This window comes from Colobus angolensis, unplaced genomic scaffold (assembly GCF_000951035.1).
Source record: "Colobus angolensis palliatus isolate OR3802 unplaced genomic scaffold, Cang.pa_1.0 Scaffold405, whole genome shotgun sequence".
Lineage (NCBI taxonomy): Eukaryota > Metazoa > Chordata > Mammalia > Primates > Cercopithecidae > Colobus > Colobus angolensis.
Window position 1 is genome coordinate 1,178,223 of NW_012117433.1, and position 24,034 is coordinate 1,202,256.

A 24,034-nucleotide genomic window follows, 5' to 3' on the forward strand; every position below is an offset into this window, starting at 1 on the left:
TTGTAACTCTGGTTTTCTACATTGCAATGTTGGAGGCTGGCAGTGCTCCCTGTAAATTCTCTGTCTGGTGAACTCTTACATAAGTGTTTGTAAGAACAAGTCCAAATAGCTTAGTAAGACACTACACCCCAATTTGTTTCTTAAAACACAAAAAGTGAGAAGCAACCTAAAATGATGTAGTATACAGATCTGCAGAAAGGAAGCTTAGACTTAAACTTTCATCTTATTTTGAGCCAGTTTATTTGGATACTATAAAGTCACCCTAAATAAAAAGATGCAAATATCAGTGAGAGAAATAGTCTTCCTCTGAGTGGAAATATCTACTAATTATTTTGAGAATCTATATTTCAAATCGCTCATGTGAGTTCAGTTTTTATGTTTGTGTGTTTTTGTTTATATTTTTGGTTTTGTTTTTTGAGACGGAATTTTGCACTTTCACCAGGCTGGTCTCGAACTCCCGACCTCAGGTGATCCACCCGCCTTGGTTTCCCAAAATGCTGGAATTACAGGTGTGAGCCATGGCGCGCGGCCATGAGTTCAGTTTTAAGTGAACTGTTATTTTCTAAAAGGGCATGCTTTAAAAAACAAAAGATGATTTGCTGCACTTAAGAAAATAACGTTATTAAAAATTTACCTGCCAATCAAAACCTTAAATACACTAAAATATTCTGGGACTTTCCTGAGTCAATCATGTGTGACCACCAGACATTCGGGCAGCATCAGACACCCTGGCCGCTCAGGAGGAGGCACTTCCCGGTGCATTCTGGGCCTGCTCCCTCCTCTCTGTCATGGAGTTTTATTAGAAGATAGACGCCGCATGCATTTATTTCCATCTTGCTAGTTAATGAATTGAGAGTAGATATGCTTTCTAAAATGCTTCCTATTTGTTAGAACACCACCATTTTGCATTTCCTAAGAAGAAACAGAAGAGAAACAAGTGACCAGACAAAATGGAGACTCTGCTGTTTTATCTGTTATTTAGAACATGAGGTCTTAGAAAATCAGGTCCTTAGCCTAAGTTTCCAGAAGCTCAGAGACATTGCAATACGTAAAAGTCTCATCAAAGCCAGAATCTACTCTAACTTAGACGTCCCATACCCTGCCTGCTTCCCTCATCTGAACACTCTGTGAGGGTGGAAAGGGGATTAGACTGTTTTCCATCCGTGGTAGCAGTTTTTGTTTTTGTTTTTAATGCAAAAAATACAATATTAATGACAAGTCATTATCTTCCTTGATCTAAAAAGGAACTTTTGTGCCAGGCATGGTGGCTCATGCCTGTAATCTCAGTGCTTTGGGAGGCCGAGGCGGACAGATCGCCTGAAGTCAGGTGTTCAAGACCAGCTTGGCCAACATGGTGAAATCCGGTCTCTACTGTAAACACAAAAATTAACCAACTGTGGTGGCAGGCACCTGTAATCCCAGCTACTCGAGAGGCTGAGGCATGAGGGTCTCTTGAACCCATTAAGCAGAGGTTGTAGTGAGCCGAGATTGCGCCACTGCACTCCAGCCTGGGTGACAAAGCAAGACCCCATCTCAGAAAAATAAAAAGAAATAACTTCTTTTTTCTACTGGCTAAGCTAAGGACATTTAAAATTTTAGAACCTCAACATCTAAAAGAAAAAAAAAAAGGAACAAAAAATGTTCCATGTCTCTGAAGATGGAGAAAATGGGAAATATTTCATCCAAAGTGACCTAGCTCCCCGGGGATGCAATGTTCCCCACAGCCTCTTCTGGCTGCTGCGCTTCTTCATGAGTAAAGGATGTCTTTACAGTGTGCCCAGTCCCCTCTGGCCCATGTGGGATACACGAAGACAGGCTTACTAAAACTCCATACCTGCTTAGAGAGGTGGTGTAGGGGACTCAGACAAGAGATTGTCTTTCACTTTCAAAGAACTCTGATTTAAAAGAACTTTTGGTGTTATGGACTGAATTAACCACGTTCCCCCAAATCCGGGTGTTAAAGGTCCTCATCCTTAATGCCTCAGTGTGTGACTATATTTGGAGGTAGGGTCTTTACAGGTAATTAAGGTAAGATAAGGTCATTAGGATGGGCCCCAATCCAGTATGACTGGTGTGCTTGTAAGAACAGCTTAAGACACAGACACTCGTGGAGGAAAGATGATGGCAAGAGGCACGAGGAAGGGATACCGTTCACGAATGAAGGAGAGAGACCTCAGAGAAACTGGGAACAGATTGGTTGATCAGAATTCCGACACTGAAAAGAAATGACTTGAACTTGATCCATAGACTAGTCTAGAAACTTCTGTCTTTTTTGAAGGAGACCCTTAGGGATTGATATGCTAGGTTTTTTTTCTTTATAAATGGAATTTGACCTGTCATCTCCCAACACTAGGATTGGTTTCACTTCCCTCCTAATTAGTGTTTCACAGTGACAATCAAAAGATGAAAATTTTAGTTTAGTTCCGTGTCCTTCACGCATTGGAACAATTGGATGATTTTTATTTTAATATTTTCTGAACTTTCCAACTTTTCTTGTTTCCCTCCTCCTTAGAAAGCTCAATAAATGGGAAAGAAACATGATTTCATGTTTCCTCCAGAAACGCCAGGTATTTCTGAATCGCAGAGGTACTCTCAGGCAATATATTTCTCTTAGTTATTTATTTTTCTTAAAAAATACTCATTTACCAACTAGAAGTAGACCAACGTGACCTCATCAATAGGCTAATTTGTTATCAATGTTCAGAAAACGCTGAGAAGGTGCTGCTACTTTTCATATTTCTTACTGATGAATGAAGCGGGCAGAATTAGAAATTCCTGGCAATTCACAAAGGGTCCTAACACATGCAGTCACTTCCTCCTATTTCAGAGAAGAAAGTGTCTGTATTAGTTGCTCCAGAAAGATAAGGTGCACAGAGGGCTTTGCAGGGGAGGGAGGGAGGAAGCCTGGAGCTGGAAGAACCGTAAATAGTGTCCACGAGAACAGCAGGACCAGAGGGACCAATGCTGAATGTGCCCTGACTCATAGTGATCAACAGGCTGATAGTCGCCAATAATCAAAAACTTATTTGTACCAGAGACGCCGCTTCTGTGTTCATGCAAAGGTTACTATCCTATGGTTACCTCTTCCTTTATTGAATATTTCAACACCTCTTTTTCTTCTGTGTCAGGTTTTGTTCTTGACTTTGCTGCTGCACAATGGGCCAAACAGACAAAAATCTTCATCCTTACAATCAATCATTAGCACATGGACACAGGGCAGCCTTATGAAATAGGACATTAGAGTCAGGTTGTCCGCATTTTTACATTAAGATGAAATATGTTTTCACCTTGTAAGAACCACCTAAAGATGACAGTAAACAGTGCATGTATTTGTTACTCAAGGCATGGTATATGTTCCCTGACCAGAAATGACTGGGCATCATTCTGTCTCCTGCCCAGATTCTATTTCTCCAGTGTCATTGGGACCTCTAGGAGAAAAGTTCTTTCTCTTCCTCTGGATAGCACGAGATACAAATGCAATTCCTGGGAATTTTGCAGCCATTTCATCATCAGGAGGGAAATGATCACGAGGATAAAGATGTTCCATGGGGTTTGGCAAATCCATGAGAATCACAGAGCACTGGTGGCAGGTGCCTGCTCAAATCATTTTTGAATCTCATCCTCCCTAGAGACTTGCCAGTTCCACAAATTGTGTAGCTACGGTGTAGTGGTTTGGAAATACACATACAAATTATTTGACACTTGTCCTTTCCAAGTCTAATTTTCCTTTCCTCTGAAAGTGGGCCAGACTGAGTGACCTGCTTCCAGTGAATGGAGCCTGACAGAGGTGAAAGTGGCTTTTGAAGTGAGGCCACAGCAATGCTGCCACTTCCACGTTGTTCTCTCTTGGATAACACAGTCTGGGGAAGACCATGGCTAAGCCATAAGGGCAAACCAGTGTGGGAAGAAACTGGGCCTCTTGTCAACAACCACCACACATTGGCCACCATGGGAGGAGCTGCCCTGGGGGCTGATCCTCCACCCCCAGTAAAGCCTTCAGGTCTTGAAGTCCCCAGTGGCCTCCTGAACTGCAATGTCTTGAGAGACTCCAATCACCTTGATCTTAAACTCCTGATTCTTAGAAACTGAGAGGATAATAAATGCATTAAAACTTTAAACCTCTCCATCTTGAGGTGATTTTTTTAATGCAGCAAGAGATAACTATTGCAGATTTTGGTAGCACAAGTAGATGCATAAGCAGTGAGGAGTTGGAAAAATACTGAGGAAGGTGTAAGTGACAACCAGGGGAGACTTGAAAACACTGAAAATAAATATCTACTGGTTGCTATGAGAAGGCTACAGGGGAAGACTTAATGTAAAGTGAAGAAAATGTTGTTGAAAAGGGAAGAAAACTGGATCCTTGTTACATAGTGGCAGAAAGTTTACCGATAGTTGCACTTGCAGTAATGTGAAAAATAGAAAATACACCTGATACACCTGGTGATTGGCTAAAATTTCCAGGTAGAGTTTCCAAAATGCTATTGGGCTGCTTCTTGGGAGAAGACAGAAATCAACTAAAGGAAGAACAGATACCAAAGAAAGAAACAAGGACTCCTTAATTTTGAAAATTATCAGCCTCCCCTGATGATAAATAATACTAAAATTAAGAAATGACCCCCAGGCAAAGAGAAAACCCAGAGTTCTATCAGAAACACATGGCAAAAAGTTGAAGCCAGGTGTGGTTTTCAAATTCTTTTTAAAGCCTCAGAAAATCTGAGTTGAAGTCTTAGAAAATCACTCATTCAAACAATAAAGCTTTTAAGAGGCATAAGACTATGGTTCCTCAGTTGTTTAGAGAGGATCCCAAGGTCAAAATGGGTTATCTTAAAGACATTTCTAGATATGGCTTTGGTAAGTTGGAATACACTACAGTAAGATTCATGGGAGACCCACACAATTTTTCAAGACAAGTGTAGCAGCAGATGAACCACTAGCTTAGACTGAAAAGGAAAGAGTCAGTTCAAAAAGAAATGGCTTCTTAAGACCCATAAATTTCTATAAGTAAGAAGTAGCTGAGGAAACTACTTAGCTTGAAGCACTGGCCACATTTCACAGAGGAAAAAAAAAAAAAAAAAAGATGACTCAGAAGATCCAAGAAGGCAGAGTCAGAAGACATGTGGAATCATTCACACAGCTTGAGAACTGCTTAACGAAGCACCAGTATGTGTCCTGGGAAATTTCAGAATTACTATGGAGCAGTAGCTGCCATATGACTGTGTTGTAAATGGAAATGTGCCATGGTGGTTATTTTGTGCCCCTCACACCATTATACATTAGTGTTGTGTTGTTCTTTTAGCTCATAGTTCTTCAGATCAAGATAGGCTGAACCTAAGCAGTTGAACTTCAGTAACAACACCAATGAGATTTGGAAAGAGAGTGAGTTGAGTGTGTTTTGTATGTAAGAGGGTCCTTTTTTTTTTTTTTAACCAAGGTAAGAATTCTATTTTTATTTTTTATTTTTTTTTAGAGACAGGATTTTGTTCTGTTGCCCAGGCTGGAATACAGTGACATGGTTACAGTTTACTGCAGCCTCAAACTCCTGGGTTCAAGTAATCTTCCCAGGTAGCTAGAACTACACGTGTGTGCCACCATACTCAGCTAATTTTTAAAAAAACTTTTTGTACAGACAGGATCCTGCTATGTTGTCCACGTTGGCCTCAAACTCCCAGGCTCTAGCAATTCTTCCACCTCATCTTTGCAAAACACTGGGATTACAGTCACGAGCCACTATGCCCAGCCAAGGAAAGAAATTTTAATCAAATTTTCAAAAACTGGAATATCTCTGATGTGGCTTTTAGAGTGTTCTCTTACAGATATTTATGATATACATGAGGGTATGGATTAAACAGCGTTCCCTGCCCCCACAAAAATTCATATATCAAAGCCCTGATCCCCTATGTAACTACTTGGAATAAGGAAGTAACTAAGGTTAAATTAAGGCATAAGGTGGAGCCCTGATCCAGCAGAATTAGTGTCCCTATGAGACCCCAGAGAGCTCACTCTCTCTTTCTCCACCACATGAGAACACAGCAAGAAAGCAGCCATTTCCTAGCCAGGAAGGGAGCCTTCCCTGGGACCCTAATTATCAGGCACCTTGACCTTGGATTTCCCAGGCTATAGAGCTATAAAAAAGTAAATTTCTATTGTTTAAGCATCCCCTTAGTCTGGCATTTTGTTCTGGCAGTGATATCATTAATCTGAAACCCTAAGATCCTTGGGAATAAAAGAAGTGATGGTTTGGGCCTCGTCACAGCTTGTTTATGAGTTTTGAGGCCATAGTTCCTAAACCATATGACTTCGTCGGCCTCCAGGTTTTAACTGGGGACACGATGTAACAAAGGCACTTTTACTGTGAAGCTGTAAAGTTTAAGGCGATTTTGGATCCAGCTCAAGGAAGAATGAATTAGAGGTACTTTCAGTTTGAGTTTTACTAGGATATAACTGCATGGCTCTTTGTCAAATCTAATAAGCAATTGCTCACCCAAGCAATAACAGAGGAATGCCTCGGAAGTATGCCCCTCCACACCCATGTCAAACGCCTGACATCAGGATGCCAGGTGTAGCAGGCTACGGTATGCCTAGCTCAGCTTCTCAATCTTGTTTAGAAAGTAACTCCTTTAATAGCATCTGAAGGTGTCCAACTCTTCAGCATTTTGCAAGTTTCTGTTTTCATTTGGGGATTGTCTCCTAGATTTAAAAACGCCCGTGAACAGTTGAATTTTTCTTTAGTCTAACTATCACAAAATGGCCTGCTCACTACAGTATTCAAGCCTTAGAAATTGGGTTTCGCAGTGCTTTAAGGACTCCCAGATATACAATATACATTTGAAGACTTAAAAGAGAAAGACAAACACAAATAAGATGGAATATGTTTATTTGAAAGATATATAAAGCCTGAATGTACCATTTAATCTAATTTGAAGGATGTTTTGGAAAGTTTCAGTGAAATGGGAAATTATGAGCTCCTTATTTACACACGTAGGATGGTCATGTTTCAACTATTTTAAGTGCATTTATTAAACAGAACATGAGAGAAATACAGGCACAATATTAATGGAATATAAAACAAAATAAAAAGGTATGTGTTGAGAGTAAAATACTTTGACAATGAGACTAAAATGTAAAACCCATTTTTTTCAGATCAAACCAAAGGCAGTCATTTATTGCAGCTGAGAAATAAACTTCAAACAGAAGCCATGAAAAGACTGTAGAATTATTTGATAATAACAAGAAGAAAGAGGAGGGGATCATAGACACCTGTTGTGAAAAGATTTAAAATCTTGCTGAATTTATGTAAATTACTGGCACTAAGTTAAGATGAAACATATTAGGCCACCAGAAATGGGATGTTTTTGATAAATGGGTTAATGAGTCTCATCAATCAATTGAATTAATCATAAGTAAACGAAAACTTTTTTAAAATCTTGGAAGTCCTTGTAATCTTATAAGTTATGTATTTTATAACAGATAACTGATATTTTTCTTATAGTATAAGTTTTTTGCCAGAAGGTTTCACAAATTGAACAACAGCCTTAAGTTTATATGCCGTTACCAATGACAACTTGTAAAACTAAAAGACTTTTTTGAAACTATTAATTTTAAAATATTCCATCAAATATTCTTCAGAAAAATTAAATTTACTATTCATTTTATTTAATAAAGATACAATAAACTTTTGCCCCTGAGAAGCTGCTCAATTAGAATTCTAACAATTTTTTTAAATACTTCAGTTAGGTAAGGCAGCTAATTTTTACAAAATTATGTTAATTTACTGAAATTTATAATATTGTCATATCTGTATACTTTTATAAAGATTGCAATGTCTGTTTTTTTCTTTCTAAATAAAATTTTACTTTATAATTTATTTTTTGCTTTTTTTTTTGGTTATGATGAAGTCTTGTTTTGTAGCCCAGGCTGGAGTACAGTGGCATTATCTCGGCTCACTGCAACCTCTGCCTCCCAGGTTCAAAAGATTCTCTTGCCTCAGCCTCCCAAGTAGCTTGAACTAAAGGCATGCATCACGATGCCTAGCCAATTTTTTATATTTTCAGTAGAGATCGGATTTCACCATGTTGGCCAGGCTGGTCTCGAACTCCTGAGCTAAGGGGATCTGCCTGCCTTGGGCTCCCAAAGTGCTGGGATTACAGGCATGAGCCACGTGCCTGGCCTATGCTTTTATTATTTTGTCATCTTAAAGGAGCTTCGAAAAAATGCGTGTTTCTGGCCCTACAAAATGGAATCAATTCACATTGCAAAGTAACATTTATGACTAGGTACTGGTTCACTTCCAAAAAATACATGGAGAAAATGGAGTTACTTCACTCTATCTTTTTACCTTGTTGTTTTATGGCTATTTAAAAATGCATTACAGTTCCCCCAAATAGATTATATTGTGGTAAACTCTATTTTTTAAAGTAAAGGCCAAATTATTAAAGCACAGATCTCTTTAAATAAGAAAAGCAACAAAAACGAGGACCTAAGACATATTTATTTCAGTTAATATGCAATTCAAGAATAAAGATCTGGTAAAATAAGAGAAAAACATACTTCCCAAGTGGTTATGGTTGGAGGGATATGGATGGTAGACTCAGTGAAAAAAAAAAAAGAAAAAGGAGACATGAAAAGCCTTTTTCAATCCCCTCACAGCCAAACCGAATCTTTCAAATCATCCTCACTTTGGGACGATGGGCTTGCTGCTCCTGGCCAGACCTACAGTAGTGCAGATGTGGGAACACACCACGACACTAACACGAGGCATTTGAAGACTAGCTGGGTCACTTTGATGTGAAGTCTGATTGAAGTCTCTGGTTGATAGAAAAATTATATCTAGATAGAATGGTTTTTGTGGATGATGCCATAGAATTTAGCTAAACGGTTGCTTCCCATGGGAGGGCTTCTAACAGTCGTTAAAATAGTTCCATGCTGTGAATATAATGAGAATCTCTGCTTTGGTCTCAGCCAACAAATTGATTTTCACATTAAATAATAAACTGAATATAATATTTTAAAAGTGATTGTGATATATTGTAGCATCACTGCTGGAACTTATCAACAAGAACACTAATGCGTGTTTTTCTATAAAGATTTTTTTTCAAGTGTCATTCTCTTTTATGAGCTGCTTAACCTACCATATGCTTGAGACACGTGACACTTTATTAAATGCTCAATAGCGGAAGCATTTTAGAAAAATATCAAGTGGAGCTAAAACATTAGAAGAAAAAGAAGAGGTTGATGAGGAGAAAGATAGAGGTTGGAAAAAGGAGGAAGATGTGGCCGTCTCTGCAAGCTTTATAATACCACAGAGGAACTCGAGACAAAGCTCCATGAAGGCAAATGAGCAAACAATACGTCATTAACCCATAATATAGACATTCTCGAGACTCTGGTAAGTGGATAACACGGCCTCTCTGTAATTTTGATTATCTGGTTTCGAAGAGAACCTAATCAACTTGTAGCTGGTAGACTACATTTTTAAAATAGCAGATAATTGATATTTTTATCTAATTCAGAAAAAGTTTCCAATACGTCAGCAATATTCTATAAAACTTCAAACTTTATCAAAGCCTAAATTTTGAAAAGTTACCAATAATAGGTTTGATGATACACTTACTGCATTCTGTTAATTATGTAATAATTACATAAACTAGTAAAAAAATTTCATCTATCTTAGGATAGGAATTTCAAAACAAAATAAATATTTTTATTTGCTAACTATAAAATTGTATATGTGTATTATTGGGATCAGCCTTGTACAAATAGTAATTATAATGATAATTCAATATAGAAAAATGTAACACTTAGAGCTGCATGGGCAAAATTAAAATATTTTATTTTCAATTTTTGTATTTCCTTCACAGAAGGAATCATGAAACAATCAATAAGAATGTTTTCAGTAAAGATTACTTTAAGATAAAACCTACGCAGAAATAAAATTGGAATGCAAGTTCAACGAGAAAAGGTAACAATGTCCAATTTCCTGTAATTGAAGAGCTTGTTTGTGTATTTCTTTTAATAGGTGGTGGTCAGTATCAAATCACTTTGTTACCGACATTCCACTGACTACATTTCGTAGAACAAGTTCATAGTTTCATTATTATCTGTCCACAGTATCCCGAAATTTGCATCATTTGCAACTGTTTTAGCATATGAAGAAAAATTTTGTATGTCCGTTAAAAATGACTGAGAGTTTGCATTTTGCAAAACAACAGGATAGAACAGTGACAAACATTTGGAGATCAATGTTCTAAAGCATCCTGAAACATGCTTTCTCCAGAAAAATTACCTGAAAATTCACATACTTTTTATCCATTTGAAGAGCTTTGTCACTTTTCTCAAAATAGTGATCAATGAGAAAATTATCTTTATTATATGTTTCTATGATGGACTACGTATTATTTTGTTGAATTAAATGGCAATTCATCACTATTTTAAATGATTTTCTTTCTTGAAGCTATTATTTCTGGTGAAGTTCAGTTCATTTTGATTTAGAAAGTCCACTCGGAGGGAATGTTTAATCTTTTATTTAATAATATGCTTTATACACATGTTTTAACAGTAATCTTATAGCATTTAAAAAATATTTATTTATTTATTTATTTATTTATGTTAGAGACAGTGTCCTTATCATCCAGGCTGGTGACTTCCTCCTCCCAGGTTCAAGCGATTCTCCTACCTCAGCCTCCTGAGTACCTGGGATCACAGGAGTGCACCATCACACCCCACTAATTTTTGTATTTTTAGTAGAGATGAGGTGTCACCATATTGGGTGGGCTGGTGTTGAACTCCTGACCTGAAGTGATCCGCTTGCCTAGGCCTCCCAAAGTGCTGGGATTACAGGAGTGAGCGACCACGCCTGGCCTGAAAACGGCATTCTTAGCATCCAGTAATCTTATAACATTTTAACAGACACAAACACACACATAAACACACACTTAAGGACCTTTAGCTTTTAGCACATTAGAAATATATTATATTAGGAGTTATTTTAAATATTAGTTTCATTAGACATACAAAAGAAAATAAATTAAATTACAGTAGATAATTGAAACTTGTAGTACATACTGCATAGATGTAACCATCTGGACTCAAACTGGGAGGAGCAAAATAATCTTAACTGATACGTTCTTCTCTGAACAGATGTTTCCAACCCCACATGGAGGGTATGAATCTCTTAAAATAACACAACATTTCCAGGAGCAACATTAGAATTATCAGCAACACATTGCTGTTCACTAACCCTAATGAAAGTATAAATACAGACAGAATTTCCTAAGTGCCTTCAAAATGGTAGACGATTGTAATTTACTCTTCAGGATATTTTGCTGTATGTGGTAAGTGCCCCGTAAATATGTATAAATGCAGCTGCAGCCACAGTTCCTGTTAAGAAGTTTCCACAACCTGAAACTAAGGCAGAAGGTCATGTGTGCATGTGGGTGTGTGCTAGCCATTCTAAATCAAAGGCATGTCACCCCTGACGAAGCTCTCGCTGTCAAGAACTCTCAGCATTCCTTCTCTTGGTTGAAATCTAGGACTAATGTTTCCTTTATTCAGAAACATTCCGTTCTTTCTTGGCCATGCATAGCTAAGTGATACTGTCCTTTAGATGAGATCCTGCATCCAGCTCCTTTGCCTGCATGTAACTTTTTCTTGCTTCAGGTGTGACGAATAACCCAGCAGTCATCTTGCCTTGAACCATCACCCAGAGTATTTAAAAGGGAAAACTGGGAGGCATTAATAAAACAGGGGGACATGAAAAACACAGGACAAAAGTAATCATGAATAACGACTTCCATTTGCTGCGTGTGAAACAGTGTCTATTTACTCTGGGCTTTGCTGGGTGCCTGTTCTCTACAGCAGGAATGAAGCAAAAAGTGAAGCCATCATTCCTCCCCAGAGTGACAGCATTCCGGCCTGGGGAGCTGAAGTGTGCACAGGAATCAGTCGCCGTTTCAGACTCACATGACTGGAGAAGCAGACGTCACCTGGAGACCGGGTCTGGAAAGTGAAACCCAGACTGAGTGTGCTGAAGGGTGCAAGGGTCTTGGATGGAAAATTAGAATCTTTATTTTAAAAATAAATCATGGGCATCTAAGGAAAAGAAAATACGGGCTCCAAGTTTTTGAATTAAAGGGGTTTTAGAGCCGGTGAAGTTGACTGACTTGATCCATCCAGAGGTCAGGTGATGTTAAGCGGCGTGTCCACAGTGGAGACGCCAGACTCTCTGACAGGAACCCACTTCTCCGAATCCTTCTAACTTCCCTGTGGAAGAGGCGGGGAGTGAGGAGTTAAGGTTGGGAAGCTCAGATGAAACTCTACAATCTAAAAGCGGATGCATTAAAGAATACAGGCCAAAGGGTTCAAAATCTATCACTTTCTCAAAACACAGTGATAATGTATTGCAGAAATAGGCTGAGTAAAATGAAAATAGGCTGAGTTCAAATGGAAAATCAGAGGGCAATTAGGAGAACATTTGAGGCCCAAACCAAAATGGGCTTTGTTTTGTTTTATTTTGTTTGGTTTTGCAATGAGCAAAGTGCTCAGAAAAGGGCCCCAGCCTTGAAGTAGGGCGAGAAAGGGCCTTGGGGAGGGCTGGAGGATAGAGGGACGAGAACAGGACGGGGGCAGCAAGGACAGGCGGGGACTCTGCCCGGGGAGAAGCTTACTCAATGCAGTTCCGCACAGTGGGCCGGGGCTGTGTGTTGACCACGTCGCCCGTCACTCAAGAATCCTTAGTGCAGTGAGCGAGCATAGGGCCTTCAAACTGCTGTCCAGGGGACATTCCTAGTGTACAGCCAGGCGGGTCCCAATATAAGGAAGAGGAGGGGCCCTGTGTTCCAGGAGCAGGTGTTTGAAGGAGAAAGTCCTGAGATCCTTGGGCAGTGAGAGCAGGTGCCCTTGTGCAAGGAGTCATAGACTTGGGCTGGTCCTGAGGTTTGGGGACAACCCCGGGGCCACTCATCTTTCCAAGGAGGGTCCATTTGTCTACGCCGGATCCTTAGAACAATACTTCTCAACCCATCCGGGCTCCGTCTCTAAATCTGGCCGGTGGCCCTCAGCACACGTCTCCCTCCTGCCCCCCAGGCCCACCCAGCTGTGGGAATTATCCTCTGCTGTGTTCCAACAGAGCCCAGGACTCGGCCCGAGGTCCTGGGGCAGGAGCGCTGTCCTGGCTCCACCAGAAACCATCTGTGTGGGTGGAGGGGGAGTTACCCCGTTTTCCCAGTGGCTATTACCTCTTGTGTAAAGTCAGGGTGAATTTCTAGGCCCTTCTCTAACTTTTAAGTTTTGATGCTATGACTAAGAGAACTTTTGTTTCATTTGGTTTTTCAAAATGAGTTGTGTGTGAATTTTTGACTATGCCAGAGTCCAAGCAGAAAAGAAACCAACAGAAGGAGGATCTTCTGTGACTGCTTCTTGTTAGCATTTAATGCAAATAGAGACCTTCTGCGAGACTCAAGACCAGGGCTGGCCCAGCCGTGGTGCGTAGTGGTGCTGAAGAGAAGGAGGGGGGCTCCGAGTCCCCCCCAACGAAGTTTCAGGCCTGTCTCCAAAATGCACGAGGTGGTAGCTTTGGGAAAACCCCTCAACCTTTTGGCACCTCAATGATTTTATCTATAAAATGGAAATAAACTGTGCATCCTACCCAGAAGGAATGTTGTAAAACCAAAATGAGGCATTGCACAGAAACGGGTAGAGAAAGTGTCTTGCTCAGGGTAGGTTCTCCACGCCTCTGGTGACCGCATGGCCTAGAGCTGGAAGATGGGGGTTAACCCTGCGCACTGAGCATACTGAGGCCAGAGAACACTCAAGCAAGGCCAGGAGCAAGAAAGCAGCATGGTGAAGCCTGGGCAAGGGCAGTGGGAGATGAGTGACATTCTGATATGCTGCAGAGAGAAACAGAGGGAGCGGCTCCCCTTCTCGCAAGGGTGTCCCGGCACCCTGGACCGGACTAGTCAACCCTCCACCTCACCCTCTGCCATCCCCCTGTCTGGCTATAGTAATTGGAGGAAAGGTAAGCACTTCACACAACAAAGTAGAAACAGCCCCTCTCCCCAAGGTAGCTGTCCACTGCGGGGGCCCCCGTGCCGTGTCCCAATGAGAAGTCGCCCTGTGATCTTCTGAAATTTCCAAATTGAAACTCAGAAGTCCTGGCCAGGCGTGGTAACTCACGCCTATAATCCCAGCACTTTGGGAGGCCAAAGCGGGTGGATCACTTGAGGTCAGGAGTTTGAGGCCAGCATGGCCAACATGGAAAAACTCCTTCTTTACTAAAAATTAAAAAAAAAAAAAAAAAACCATAGCCAGGCATCATGGTGCATGCTTGTAGTCCCAGCTACTCAGGAGTCTGAGAGGCAGGAGAATTGCTTGAACCCAGGATGTGGAGGCTGTAGTGAACAGAGATCCAGCCTGGGTGACAGAGTGAGATTCTGTCAAAAAAAAAACAACAAAAAAAGTCCTTTTAGGAGCCCAGAGATGTTGGTAGCTATGAACCAATGTAGTTTTACAGAAAATCCAACCCAGAAGTCAAAATCTGAGTCATCAGCCCCTCATTCCTGTTGGCATCTGATTGTACCAATAGTCAGTGCCTCTCTTAACCCACTCCTTTCCTAACCCTTACATGATCTGGTTTGAGTTATATGCAACCAAAGAAACTTGACTAGCATACCTTCTGCTGACACACTCTCAGCCTAATACCACCACTACTAAAACTCATAACACTCTGTTTCAACACAGACATAGAAATACTTACAAAAATATGTTGCTTTGACTACCTCCATCTCTATGCACTAGGTTGCATAATGTGAAACTCTATATGATGAAGTATATAAAATGTCCAAATGACATTTCATTCCAACACAGCACTGTCTTTTGGCCCTGATTTCCAACACACAGTGCCAGCCAGGATGCAAAATTCAACCCCTGGGGTACTCCTCAGCACTGTCTCTTCTCACTGTCCTGATTTTAACACTTAGCTGACTGGAAACCCTTTTAAACAATGGATAAATACGATTCCCCAAACATGCTTAGCTCAGCTTCCTAAAAGTGTAGAAATACGATTTTCTAATACTGGACATCAGATTCAAAACACAAACCAGCAAGAATAGAATCTCCCTATGGATCCCTGTTTAATTAAGTCTACCAGTTTCCTGGTAGGAAAAGTCTTATGGAGCACAATTTTAGCAATTTACCTGAAATTTAGCAACTTACCTGAAGTCTCCAAGGTGGGGAAAAAGAAGTGGCAATGTTCTGACTCGAAACAGGTAGCAATCTCTCGACATGCTAATAATCCCTCCAGCTTGATTTTCTGGCTTCCTGAAAATCCTCTCTCAGATACACTGTGCAGTCCTCCAGACGAAGAAGGAATTTACCTTGTCAACATATTGTGTATATCTTTGTGTAGAAAGATGATTGGAACTAAGTAATTATTTTACCATGAACATATAAAGGTATTACAAAAAGCAGATATTTTTCTTTATATGGGGGTTAGAGGAAGTGCAAAAAACTAAAAGCATTCGATTTTCAGTCTGACATTAAAATGTGGATGCTTAAATTAATGTGGGTTAAAAAGTGAAAGACATATAGGTATGTGTGTGTGTATATATATACACACATATATACACCTACATATATATATATAATATACACAGACATACACACACACATATATTTTTTGAGACAGTGTTTCGCTCTTGCTGCCCAGGCTGCAGTGCGATGGCATTGTCTCGACTCATTGCAACCTCTACCTCCCAGCTTCATGCTATTCTCCTGCCTCAGCCTCATGCTATTCCGCTGCCTCAGCCTCCTGAGTAGCTGGGATTACAGGCATCTGCCACTACGCCCAGCTAATTTTTGCATTTTTAGTAGAGACAGGGTTTCACCATGTTGACCAGGCTGGTCTTGAACTCCTAACCTCAGGTGATCTGCCTGCCTCTGCCTCCCAAAATGCTGGGATTATAGGTGTGAGCCACTGTGCCCGGCCAAGAGACAAAAATATTAAGGAAATAATTTACCCTTGAAAATATATCCTGACAACAGTTTTTCCCTTTATTTTTCTAAAAAGATCAACAATGACAGAGGAAACTGCTTTGACGTGATCAACAAACTAGAAATTGATGTCAGTGGTATCCTTTCTAAAATGACTAAGACTAACTTACTTTCAGTGATTTTAAAATTCTTGTTTCTTCTATATTTATCATAGACTATTATTCCTATTACTAGCATTTAATCAGCAAGCTGTCCTCCAAATTAGGCAGTATATCCCATTCATTTCCAATAGATACATAAAATCAAAATGGGTCAAATTGTGCAGCTTATTGCTGAGTTTATAATAAATATTTCTATCTGTAGGCAGCAATCATGATTTAGAAACAGAGGCACACAGTATGTCACAGCCAGTAACTAAAATAAATTAAATAACCCTTCAGTTCATTTCTTGGAATAAAAGTTTAACATGAGATCTCCTTGTGAGTAATATCAATTGCTTGAAAATGAAGAGAAGAATATTTTTATAAAGAATAACTTACGGTTTTAAATAGGGTATTATTTCTATTAAAGTGGACTTAATTTAAAGTTATAAAAATTAATTCAAAGATTTTTTTTCCTTTTAAGAAGGAATCTTCCTATTGCATCGCTATATTAACAAATGGAAGAAACAAACTAAAATAAATATGGGTTCCACAGTGTTTACATACAACTTAAACACGGCATATCATTGTCTGGTCAAATATTTGTAGTGCCGATCAGAGTACAGACTTGAGGATGCTACTTGAAATAAACAAACGCTTATCTAAATCTCGGAGGCCTGCAAAATTAAGTTTGGGATTTCCCAGCAGCAGGGAGCAGGCTTCCTACAAGCGTCTGGACTTGGATCTGCACTCGGGGTCATGAATCTCTGGAGCCTGGCTTGCTGGACGCAGATGTCACAATGCCATTCTGCCTTCTTCACTGTCATCAGAGGCTGCTGAGCAGTAGTGCTCTGCTTTGGACCATCAGAGATCAGCAAATAAGGTTTGCTGTGCAGGACACAAGCTTCAACCGCTGTTTGTCAGTCGCACTAAGCTGTGTGAGATGTTCTCAGTTCCTACCGCTCCTTCTGCAGTAACTATTGATGTGCAATTTCTAAAGCTCATCTTTAAAGTACACAGCATGGAGTCTGAGCTCCTTCAAACAACTTCTCCCCTTCACATTCCTCACGCCGCTATTTCTAGCAGGCCGTTGACGTCTAGTCTCTGAGGTGGACATGTAAAGGCTCGGCATCTCCGATTTCCTGGGACGGCCTTCTCTTTTGATGTCCAAAACAAGACATGAACAAGCCTTTGAGGACCAGTGCATAAGACTGGGCCCTGTCAGTTCATTCAAGTACCTCCGTTAATACTTGTTGAGCAAATGCATAATCTACCCATTAATGAGGTTCCATGCAGCTAATCAGCAAAGGTGAGACTCTGTGGAGCCGACACAGGCCGCCCTCCTAGGAACCTGATATTTTATTGCTGACATGCAATTTTTGATATGTTTTCTTGCGTTGGGTGCTGACTAAAATGTTCATTTTTAAATAAAAATACGTAAATGTTCTGACTTTTCTCAATTTGCTTCTTCAAGGCAATACAGTAGAACACTATTACTTGGATGTTTAGGTAAAATACTAAAAAAGAAGAAAAAACAAAAAGAAAACCACAGTTCTCTAAAAACAAAACAATTCTATTCAGTCACCACCCCTGCTTTCTTAGGGAGGCATATATGTATTTCTAGTCCCCAGTGTTGACATCATTAAAGGTTTTCCATTGCAATTTTCTATTTTGATGAAGAGAAATGTTGTGCAATATTTGTCATTCAATGCAGCCAATGCTCAAGTGTCCAGTTCAATAGCCCTTCAGCTCCCTGCATAGTGGTCCCTGTAGCAATTCACGTTTCAAAACTATTCTAAACATTATATCACTTCATCAGCATCAGAACCTTAGGAGGCCCAAAGAATACCATGCCCAGGGCACCCAGCACACTGCAAAGCACTTGAATTAAATTATTTCCCCTGAAGCAACCACCATCGTACCTATGCAATATGATAAGCTGATCAAAGAGATTTGTGTTTCATTAGGAGTCGAGGATAAAATTGGTAATGGAGAGATGTTTGTGTGCAGTGTACGGTAATAATCAGGAATGAAGTAGTTAGCTTTTTGACACTTCAATGATCAGCGATCAGCTGCTAGATGCTTTTGAAACAATAGTTTATTTGCATGTCATATATCTTGGTGAAAACAATCTCACTGGTATTATCAGTGAGTAGATCTTTCAAAAATGAAATGGGAGCCCCATCAGTGAGTTGCACACACTACCTTTTTAGGACAGAAGGGAGGCATACACTTTGTGTTTTGCACTGAGGGTATTTGTGATTGTGCCAGGAGTTCAGAGCTGTAACCCATTGCCATAAAACCTTACATTTTTTCTTACAAATAAATGGGCTAAACCAACATGTTCATTGTTTGTAGATTACTTGTAATTGTTTACACAATCCTCATAATTTCTTCCAGTGAGGAGGGATGATGTGCCCCAGCAGAAAGAGGAGGGAGAGGCTGAACCAAGCCACTGTGAGGCGTCTCAGACACTCGTGCAGCAAACGTGGTACCGTAGGACTCTCACGTAAGGGCTTCTGCACACACAGGCACCTGCTCAGTCCTGTTCCAGGGTCAGGTTCTGGGCATTGAGACAAGAAGCAGATGGGACTGGAAGCTACAACTGTTCCTCCCCTTTCCTTCCAACTCCTGCTCTAACCACACAACCGTGCACTGTACGGATGCAGAGATGTCACCAAAGTGGATGTTTGAACACCAGATCCAGAATTGGGGATGACACTCGGGTCCCCCACCACCATCCTTGACTTGGGCACCTTCCTCGTTGAGGTCCCCATGAGGAGATGAAGAAAAGCTTCAAGGGCCAACAGAGAGCAGAGATGTTGGGTTCACCCACTAACCCATTTCTCTGCCCCCCAGAGTCAGATTCCAGTTCCTCAGCTGCCTGCACCAGGGGCATGAGGCTGCCACCACCCAGCAGGCTCATCAGCCTCAGAGAACCATCCAGACCTGAGAGACCCAAAGGGCAATTCCAACAGGGAAATCTGTAGAACCAGCAATGACTTAAAACGAACAAAAAAAGCAAACAAACCCCTCAGGAATGCAGGCTGTTTCCTCATCTTCCTTTTGGATCTGTCTTCCTTGCAAATTCCTTCCAAGAAGAGAAGACTCTTCCCACTCCAGCTGTCTCTGCTTTGCTGAGGTTACTTGGTCATTGGTGGTATTATCCACTTCAATATGGAATTAGCAGCAATGTCTACTCCAATGTGTACTTACAGAGAATGACAAAAGCTTTATGTGAATACAGTAAGAAAATGCTTGTGTACTTACAGCACCTGACATCTGCCTCCGGGGAGTGCAAATTAAGTGGCACAGTTCCCCCAATTTCAATAATTTATTACATCTTTGCTATAAAATGAATGAAGGGGAAAGCCAGCCATTATCCATTTTAAGATGTGAACAGGGACTAAAGGCAGAGCCGTGCGCTGCACAAAACAAAAACAATTGGGATTGGAACCTTCGGTGCTCTCAGGTATTTCACCTGGAGGTGTTCTTCCAGTGCCCAGGAGCCCACGGCAGCAGCGTGAGCCACGTCACACATGGCGGCCCTCCTAGGAATCTGATATTTTAAAATCACCAAGGATTTTAATTAAAAGGAAATTCCGTGTACAAAAGGAAATACATATTCCCTTTTTATTGTCTCCTCAGGTGTGTCTCGTGATACAGCTTTATTCACTTCTCTTGGGGTGTCTTTAAGACGTGTATGGCAAGTACGGCCGCAGAGCGTCCTTTCTGTGATGCTGTTGGTCTGCAGCGCTCAGGCGTAGTCAGTGAGCCTGTCTTTCCCAGTGACGGCCACAGGGGCTCTTCCTGCGTTTGCGTCCCTGCACTGTAGCCGTAAAAGGACTGCCGTAGCCATTCCCACCTGTCCCACCCGGCGTTCCTGTATCTGATTTTATTTTTGCAGCCCCTCAAAGGCTCTTGGTGTGTCCCAGAGCGAGTTAACTTGCTGTTGAAAGTCTGGATGCATCTGGGCCGGGCGCGGTGGCTCAAGCCTGTAATCCCAGCACTTCGGGAGGCCGAGACGGGGGGATCACGAGGTCAGGAGATCGAGACCATCCTGGCTAACACGGTGAAACCCTGTCTCTACTAAAATACAAAAAAAAATTAGCCGGGAGTGGTGGCGGGTGCCTGTAGTCCCAGCTACTCGGGAGGCTGAGGCGGGAGAATGGCGGCAACCCGGGAGGTGGAGCTTGCAGTGAGCCGAGATCGCGCTACTGAACTCCAGCCTGGGCGTCAGAGCCAGACTCGGTCTCAAAAAAAAAAAAAAAGAAAAAAGAAAGTCAAAGTCCGGATGCATCTGTTGAAGGTAGCTGACCTCTTTTCTGTAACTACCCCAATGTCTCCCTATCTCCTACCTCAGGACGCACGTGTATCTTGGGGCTAGTCCATTCAGAAAGCCTATGGAGGTGGCCGCCAGCTTAATGAATTGAATCCTAATAACGAAGGAGAGCTCAACATCTGAAAAATTAATATATTTTCAATCGTCAAGGTCTACACTGTACCAAATTGTGTTTGTCTAGTGGCTAGGATTGATATTAATGTTTGAGTAAAACTAATTAGATGAGAAAGAGAAAGTTGAAAATAATCAGCATGAAAACTGACTCACTGGAGAGATCTCAAGCCAAAAGCCTCCCGAGATGTTCCTGCACTGGCCATTTCTAACTATCCAGCACGGACTGAAGTATCACGGTAGCAAAGGTGAAACTAGATTTTCAGATTAAGGAAAATAAATCTGTGATAATATTATCCCACCCCCTTAAATATTTTGCTACTGAAAAAAAGATTTTACCTACAATAAAATATTCAGGTGAACATTTTTTATGCAAAATGGACAGAGTCTTAACCTAAAACACCTAAGTATTATTTAAATTTCTTATGCTTCTTATAGATGAGTCAAAAAATATATCCTCAATTCTGAACTTATTAGAGCCATATGGCCAATCATAAAAAGAATACGCCTCTCTCAACACTTTCACTGAGGAGGAGCAGGTTGAGGAGCGCGGATCCAGGCTAGCCCTCTTGGGCAAGCCAGGCAGTCTGTTCAGGAAACATCTCTTTAAAAATAGCAGCAAGAGTTTCCCTTTTCATGTAGACATTGGTTTACCTATCCTCCACTAACAGCCTGTTAAAATACCATCCCAGTGACTGACGTATTTGCAAAAATTATTGTAGTTCTCAGCCTCGTGGGAGGCCCCAACTGAGAAAGCAATATGTGGCTGTCTTCGAGGTAAAGCCTTATCTCGAATCTCAGACCCAATGCTGGAAGATGCCACGCACCCCAGAAATAGAGAGTGGCCCTTCTAGGAAGTGCCATTTCCTGCCTATATCCTTTTCTCTCGCCTGAAAGAACCAGAACAGCCCAGGGAGCAAGGGCCGCTGGTCCTGCAGGGAGTCTCCTACCTCATGACCTCATTACGTGCCTGTCCCCAAAGCTGAGTCACTTTGCCCCTGATTCCCAGATTCTGGCCTGTGTTTTCTTCATCAGGTTTATCTTGATGCCTGTCATGCAGTATTCCTTGAAAGTCAGCATCCCTCAAATTCCTGTCATTCCCAGGAGACATGGACTGTGTTTCAACAACCTCAGGCACCTTTTATGACGTGGAAGGCAAGAGAAAGCACGGCTCATTGACACACTGCTGTGTCCTGTTTTTGTCTGGGCGGTGCAACCTTTGACAGAGTAGTGGACCTGGGCCATGTGGGAGAGACCACCACAACTGCCCAATGGGAGCGTCACAGTTCCCTGAGCTACAGGAGCCAGGCTGCCCCGGAATGTAGACTCGGACCCGGAGCTGATGTCATAATCACAGAGTTCACTATTCAGTGAATGCAGGATTCTTAAGTTCCATCAGGGTTGAGGCACTGCACAGAGACTCTGAGAATAAACCGTGCAATAGAGGCACAGCTGTTCGCTGAGACTACCCTGCAATGGAGGTGGGCAGGATTAAAATAGAAATAAGGGCATAAATAGCAATTTGAGGGACCAGACAGTGCATGATGGGAACATGCCAGAAAAACAGAAAATCACTGGTATTCTTTCTACACAGGCCAATCTACAGGTGCATGTGGATAGTCTACAGTCAAAATATTGGTTCTCAATTAAGTACATTCATTATTTAGGGATCTAATTAATTTAAATCATATTAATAACTATCTGTGCAATCTTAACTTGGACAGGTCACTTAAACTCCCTGGTCTCTCTTACCTTCTCTGAATAAGAATGTTAAAATTGATGAGCATGAAATTTCTTTCTAACATTACGATTCTAAGATTCAGCAATAATAATAGAAATCAAGGTAATTATCCTTGATCTAATTATAGTGTAATTAGGAAGCAGATGATGTGCCGGTGATAATGGCGGCTGATGGTTTCTCTGCCTGCTGAGTCTCACGCCCGTACAACTTGCTCTCCAAAATGGATTTTGAGTTTGGAGTAGCGCGCTGATTGCGAGACATTGTTATGCTGAACCCCCATGTCTGTTAAGTGGCATTTAATTAGTCACATGAAATGCTGACTCATCCGTTGTCGAAGTCTTCATTCAGAAGAGAAATGTCCATTCAACACAGATACAGCAAAATTCGTAATAAAAGAAGTTGTCTGGGGTTTTCTGTTCAGAATGGAACACGCAGGAAACTAAGAGCACGCTTTGCTTATTTCAGTCCTTTGAGAACTTTATTTTTTTCATTGGAGATTGTATATATTCACGTTCACTTAGCACTTATATATTTATAGATTTTGATTTCATCATGATAATTTTGGAAAATCAAGGGGTAACGGGTTTCCTTTTTAAAAAAAGAAATGTAAGTGTGGAAAAAAAAGAGATATCTCATCTCTGAGAATCAAATTTACTTGAGGTTTTAGAGAATATATACATTTTTAATCATTAAAAAGTTATGTTATTAGTTGGAATGCAAGTTTGGCAGAAATATCAGGATAAAGCAGGAGATTCTGGAAACAATCTCTTGTGGCTGACAACACTGAACCCCTTCACCGTCCCCCATAAGACGTCTGTCCAGTTTTGTCAGGAAAGCTATCGATTTGCTCATTAGAAGCTGCAGCTCAGTATGTTGTCCTGACAGAGCTTTGCAGCTGAGATTGCAGCTCTCCCCTGTGGGCTGTCAGTGAGCGTCCGTTCTAGTCTTGGTGGCTGCTGCGAGAGGGCACGCAGAGTCTTACCTTGGTGTGCAGCTGTGCCGTTCACTAGCTGTTTGCTGGCTTGAATATTTCCAGCTGTGGATTCTGAGGCATTGGTGATAGGGCCACATTGTCACATAGAGGAAATTTTTTCCTGGATATCTCCAAAAAAACCTCCTGAGCAATAGTCTTCTCTATCTACCAACAAAAGATTCTCCAAAGTGCAGGTTTTTCATTGTCCAATAACAGAGAAAAACAATTTTAACGAATAAAAAACACTTTATGTTTTATCTTGTCCAGTAAAGACTTTCCATTTTAGAAGGAAATTTTTCCATTATATCATCATGACCTAAAATTTTGGCTTACTTTTATCTGCCAAAAGAAGTGCTCTTATTTTAATTTGTTCCAAACCTATAGAAATCAGTCCATTTCCCCCTATATCCTCTAATAATAAAGCTATCTCAGGGTATGCTTTCCTTTTTTTTGTTTTTTTTTTGTTTTGTTTTGTTTTTGAAATGGAGTCTTGCTTTGTCATCCAGGCTGGAGTGCAGTGGTGAGACCTTGGCTCACTGCAGGCTTCTCCTCCTGGGTTCAAGCGATTCTCCCGCTTCAGTCTCCCAAGTAGCTGGGATTACAGATATGTGCCACCATATCCAGCTAATTTTTGTATTTTTAGTAGAGATGGGGTTTTACCATGTTGGTCAGGCTGGTCTCGAACTCTTGGCCTCAAATAATCTGCTTGTCTTGGCTGGGATTACAGGCATGAGCCATCTCGC

General features: G+C 41.0%; 1 long non-coding RNA gene across 1 annotated transcript; it reads right to left on the reverse strand.

The window, feature by feature from the left end:
- Positions 1-18,468: 18,468 nt before the first annotated feature.
- Positions 18,469-21,890, reverse strand: LOC105521709. Its single transcript, XR_001003308.1, has 2 exons — positions 21,468-21,890; positions 18,469-18,687 (listed from the first exon to the last, which is right to left on the reverse strand). It is a non-coding gene; the product is annotated as an uncharacterized LOC105521709 (long non-coding RNA).
- Between the last annotated feature and the right edge of the window lie 2,144 nt (positions 21,891-24,034).